This window comes from Elephas maximus, chromosome 22 (assembly GCF_024166365.1).
Source record: "Elephas maximus indicus isolate mEleMax1 chromosome 22, mEleMax1 primary haplotype, whole genome shotgun sequence".
Taxonomy (NCBI): domain Eukaryota; kingdom Metazoa; phylum Chordata; class Mammalia; order Proboscidea; family Elephantidae; genus Elephas; species Elephas maximus.
Window position 1 is genome coordinate 30,186,188 of NC_064840.1, and position 5,531 is coordinate 30,191,718.

The 5,531-nt window shown below is 53.8% G+C and overlaps 1 long non-coding RNA gene across 1 annotated transcript; it reads right to left on the reverse strand.

Moving 5' to 3' along the window:
- Window positions 1–444: 444 nt before the first annotated feature.
- LOC126066007 (uncharacterized) lies at window positions 445–5,188 on the reverse strand. Its single transcript, XR_007514985.1, has 3 exons — window positions 3,633–5,188; window positions 3,231–3,378; window positions 445–2,828 (listed from the first exon to the last, which is right to left on the reverse strand). It is a non-coding gene; the product is annotated as an uncharacterized LOC126066007 (long non-coding RNA).
- Between the last annotated feature and the right edge of the window lie 343 nt (window positions 5,189–5,531).

Genomic DNA, 5,531 nt, shown 5'->3' on the forward strand with positions numbered 1-5,531 from the left:
TGAATTGCCCCAGTTATGCTACTACCTCCTGCCACTGCTGTGGCTTTCCCATGGAAACCCCAGCCTAGCATCTTCCACATTTCCAAAGGACACTCCATGAGAGGAGGGCTCTGGGGCCAGAAAAGTCTGGGGAACACTTCATCCTCTGCCCTATCCTTGGGTATTCACAATTCCCATCAGCAGTTTAAACGCTCTGATAAGTCCTGCACTACACAGCCTACTGCATTCGAACTTTTCTCGTCTTGAAAGAGCAATAACATCTCATGGGAATAACACAGTTTGGTGAATCTCTCTTCTAATTTCCCGCGGAAGCCCTCAACTAAGCCATATCTTTCTCAGCCTTCAAAGCCCTAGTCTGAAGCCTCCCCAGGCTGCTGCAGCCCATTCTAAGGTCTCATTCCACACCCCCACCCCCACCCCACACTTCCATAGCCTGTCCTATGACTCTGCCCCACTCTCTACCTCGCCATGTGAGCTAGTCTTCTCCCTGCAGTGTGGCTGTGAAATCTGAAGGTTTGGTCTTCACCTATATTTCCTGGTCTTCATCTATACTCCCCTGAGTGGGTGGTATAGGGAAGAGCCCATAGTAGATGCTCAATCTGACAAGCGGAGTAGAATCTAAATGCCCCAGAAAGCACTTTGAGCTAATATAGAGGCCATGGGATGCTGCCCCTACCCCCAAGCTAATTCAAGAGGGTTATTGGAAAAATAGAGTCCCTGGGTGGTGCAAACAGTTAACATGCCCAGCTGCTAACCATAAGGTTAGAGGTTCAGGTCCACCAGGAGGCACCTCAGAAAGCCTGGTGATCTACTTCTAAAAAACGAGCCATGAAAACCCCTATGAAGTGCGGTTCTATTCTGGCACACATGGGTTCGCCATGAGTTAGACTTGACTACAGGGCAACCGGTTATTAGACAAACAGGCAGGGAAAAATGGTCAGAAATGTCCCCAGGTTAGGAGAGTGCAGTCCAGGGCCCCCATATTAGGTAAACCCTAAATCTAAACCTCTGGGTGGCTGGAGGCATTTATTAAGCTCGCCTATGAGTCAGGCACTGTGGAGGCACTTGGTCTCATTGAATAGTCCCTGGTCCCCGTCGGAGAGGTATTACAGCTCTTGTTTGACAGAATGGAAACTGAGGCTCAGAGAGGTGAAGTGACTTGCCCACGGCTGAACAGCAAAGTGGGCAGCTGAGACCTGATTTGGCTCCCAACCCCAGGCTATTCCCAGGATATCTTCACCTTGGGGCTGCTCCTTTCTCCACTTGTTTCAGCCAGCTCTGCATGTACCCAGGGAGCCCCAGGCGTCCCAGCACGGTGCCTGCCCCCTCTCTGCTTCTCCTCTGCACACTTCTGTTCATCTTTGACCTGCCCTGTGTGAAGAGATGGCTCCAGTTTCTCTGTTTACAGTAACCTTCTCTCCCCACTGTGGGAAGAGTATAGGGCTTTTACACTTGCCTGAGGAGAGCCAGAACTAAGCTGCTAGCCAGAAGGTCTGCAGTTCAAATTCACCAGCTACTTCTTGGAAACCCTATGGGGCAGTTCTACTCTGCCCTATAGGGTCGCTATGAGTTGAAATCTACTTGACAGCAATGAGTATTTTTAAGGAGGGTCAAGGTCCCTGGGTGGCATGAACAGTTTGCACTCTGCTACTAACTGAAAGGTTGGCAGCTTGAAACCACTCAACGGCACCACGAAAGAAAGGTCTGGTGATCTACTTCTGAAAAATCAGCCACTGAAAACCCTATGGAGCGCAGTTCTGTTCTGACTCACACAGGGTCACCATGAATCGGAATTGATTCAACAGCAATGGGTTTGGTTTACCGGCTGATGAGGAAGGCCGATGGTTGCTCCGGTGTCAGCATTGGGACCCACACCCCTGGAGTGGCTGGAATTGGGGTGGGAGGATGGGGAGGAGGGTGTGGGAGTGAGTCTGCACGCATGTGACTGGGGAAAGCCACAGGTGTGTGGGTCCTGTCCTGCCAGCCCTGACCCCCAAGACAGGCCCTAGGAAGGCTGCGACGAGAAGCAGGGGTCTGAGTAGGGCCGAGGGCCTGAGATCAGGGCTCTGGTGACTCCGGAGCCTTGGGCTAAGCTGGTCCAGCCTGCTGTCTCTGAATTACTAGACCAAGACCCATGGCGGGAACTGGCTGTTTCTTTACAGCTAGTTCCCCTAGCCTGGGCCCTCTCATCTCTTGGAAGCCCTCTCTTTTCAAGATAGCACAGGCCCCTCCACCACTGACTGCCTCCTCCCTAGGGCCTCACAGGGAGGAGAAACACGGGAAAAGCCCACCCAGAAAGCCCCAAGGAAATGAGAATAACTCACAGAGCCAAGGGCACAAGACAGATTCCAGCCAGAGGTGGTGCCCCACGGAGCTGCTTCTGCCTCCCTCCAGTCCCAGTCCCCTCTCCACGCCTCCCACCTCTGTGTTCCTGCCCTGCCTGGTGGAGTCCTTTGAGATGTGGCCTTGTGGAGGGTGTGGTCAATGGGGCCTTGGCCCAGATTGCTGGCAGGGAGACAAGGAAGAGTCAGGAAGGGGCCTCCAGCCCCAGCAGGTGGGGCCCAGGTGGTGGAGAGGACACCAAGGGCTGACAATCCTCCCTAACCCCTGTGCAGCTGTCCTCCAGGGCATCTACCAAGAAGAGGTCTGATCCACGGGAGGCTCCATCCAAGGCCTGGGAAGGGTGAGCCCTTCAGGAAATTGCCCAGGGTTCCAGAAAACCACAGAAGGCTGCTCCCTGGGTCACTGTGGCCAGAGTCCAGAGTCGCCCAGGCTCCAAAGAGAGGATGGGGCCAGGAATCCTGGAGACGCAGCAGGAACAGAGCCACCTGGGTGGTGGGGAGGGACACAGCCAGTGAGGACAAGGCCCCAGCCCCCACCCCAGTTCCCACATCCTTCCCTCCAACCCAGCCTAACCCTGAGGAGGCCACATTCGGAGACCTCCAGTCTCCCTCCTGGGCCCCCAACACCCCAACAGGGTGGGAGTGAGGGCTTTGGATAAAGAACTTTCCAATGAAATTGAGGAATAAAGAGGAAATGATGATGAGAGTCTGGGCCGTGGATGCCCCATTTGGCAGGGCCAGGGCAGGAGACCAGGAGAAGCCATGAAGGGAGCCCAGGGCATCATGGGGGGAGAAGGGGCAAGGGCAGGTAGGGTAGAAGGGCCTTCATGGTGCTTAGGTTGCTTGAATTCCCTTTACAGCATTTCCAAACCCCACACACACACACACCTCCTGTGAGAGGAGCCCACTCCCTTGCTGAGACCATGATAAAAACACGTCCTTATGTGAAGATCTGAGAGGGCGGGGCCATATCTCTCCTTTTCACCTCTGAATCCGCAGCATCTGTCCCCGGGAAGGCACTTGATCCAACTGTGTGCTGAACAGAGGAATGTGTTGAAATCTCTGCCAGGACCCCACCTGCCCATGGTGGTCTTGACTCTGTCCCACCTCACTCCCCCAAGACCATACGGAATAAGCCTTCCAGCCCCCCAGCTCCTGGGCTGTCTTCTTCCATGAGCAGAGAGTTCTGGCCAGGCCCAGGGCCTGTGGAGGGGGCTGGGTGGGAGGACACACTTCCCCCATAGGCTCACCCAGAGCCACCTCCACCCCTCACCCCTCCAAAGGGCTCACCTGATAGTATCCAGCCAACACTTGGACAGCCCAGGCCTGGCTCCCAGTTCCTTCCCCACGTAGGCCTCACACGTCCATCCTGGAAGACAAAAAAAACCAACCGCAGGAGAAAACCGCCCTCAGGCACCCTCCCCAGGCCCAAGCCTTGCAGAGCCCTCTGCTCATAAAAAGACATGGGAGCCAGGGAGGCTGGGCCTGGGTGCATCACCCTCCGCCTCCCTTCCTCCCACCCCAGGATTGTCTCTATAGTCAGGGAGGGTCTCCCTTCACCCACCTCCCTGGCCCCCAGCCCAGAAGAATGTGACCCTGGAGAAAGTAGGACCAATACAGCAGCTGATGCCATGTGGGCAGGAGCACTGGACTAAGAGTCAGTGAACAGTGGTTCTGATTCCAGCTATGCCCTGACACACTGGGTGGCCCAGACAAGTCTGTCCCTCTCTCTGGGCCCCAGGACTTCCCACCCTGATGTTGACCCGCGGTACATAACAATAACCCGTAGTTTGAGGCAGTGGATGGGAATAGGAGGAGCCTCTTGCCTGGCCTGTTATTTGTTCTGCTGTCCCTCTCCTCCCTGCCCTTCCCTCATGCCCCCCACACTAGAGGAAGGTGGGGAGCCAGACAGCAGGGTGGAGCCAGAAGGTGGGGCGGGGCTCTTTTTAAGACCACCCCATGTTGCCAATCTGGAGAACACCAAAGAATACCCACTAATCTTGACCCAGGAGCCATCTCCCAAATTTTGCTTTTGGTGACAACTAAGCCGTCTTCCTCGAATGGCAGGCCTGACCCAGAAGAGTCAGCATATTCTCAGAGATTGCTGTGGGCACCTAGGATGGGGGGCACTGGCCCAAGATTGGAGATGTACTCAGACCCTTGCTCTGAGAAAGTATCCTTCAACCACACTGCTGAGGTCCCCATTTGATTGCCAGGCAAAGTCAAACCAGCTGCAGGGAGAAGGAGCCCTGGCTAAATGTGATAAACATGATGACGAGGAGCCAATCCAAACCACCAGGGGACCCCAGCCCCTTAATGCCAGATCAATAGGTACTCAAAAAGTCATTGAACTCAGCTCTATAGGAGTTCCTGACTGTGCAGTTTATAAAAACGAGACCTGATGCCAAAAGTGGGGTGTGGAAATCACCTTTCCTGGGGCCCCATACACATGGGAGAAGCTCTTTCTTTCTAGCATCGAAGTAGAAAAGTAAATGAGCTGCATCCCTAATTTCCCCTCTCACTTTGGGACTCTAGGATACTGCACTTTCCCGCACAGGCCAGGAGAGGGCAGGCTGGTAAGTTTGAATACTTATCTGCAAGGCTGCTTCCCAGCGTGGCTGTGAAGAGGCTGAGGAACCTGGAAATCCCCTTCTCCCTCCTGGTTCCAGGAACTTGCTGCACTCTGTAAACAGACCCTGGGCTGCTCAGAGGAGCTTTGCTTGAGCCACACTGAGACTTTCCCCTGGTCCTGTGGACCCAGAATCCCCGGTATTAATAAGGCAATGGAGATTTCAAAGGAAACTTTAGCTCCTGGGTCAAACTGACAGCTATCTTAGAGGGTGGAAAAGGACCATCATTTTGGAGTGAGACAAACCTGTGAAAATACAGCTTCTCAACCCCACGTGCTCAATCGGTGACTCAAAGCTAACTACTCTCAAAGTTTAGCCAGTGTCTGAAACACAGTAAAAAAAAAAACCTGTCGCCATGGAGTCGATTCTGACTCATAGCTACCCTATAGGACAGAGTAGAATCGCCTCATGGAGCTCCCAAGGAGTGCCTGGTGGATTTGAGCTGCCAACCTTTTGGATGGCAGCCATACCACTTAACCACTAAGCCACCAGGGTTTCCTGACACATAGTAAGTCCTCCAAAAGTTATCCTCAACAGTTAATGACTTAACTTTAAGTAA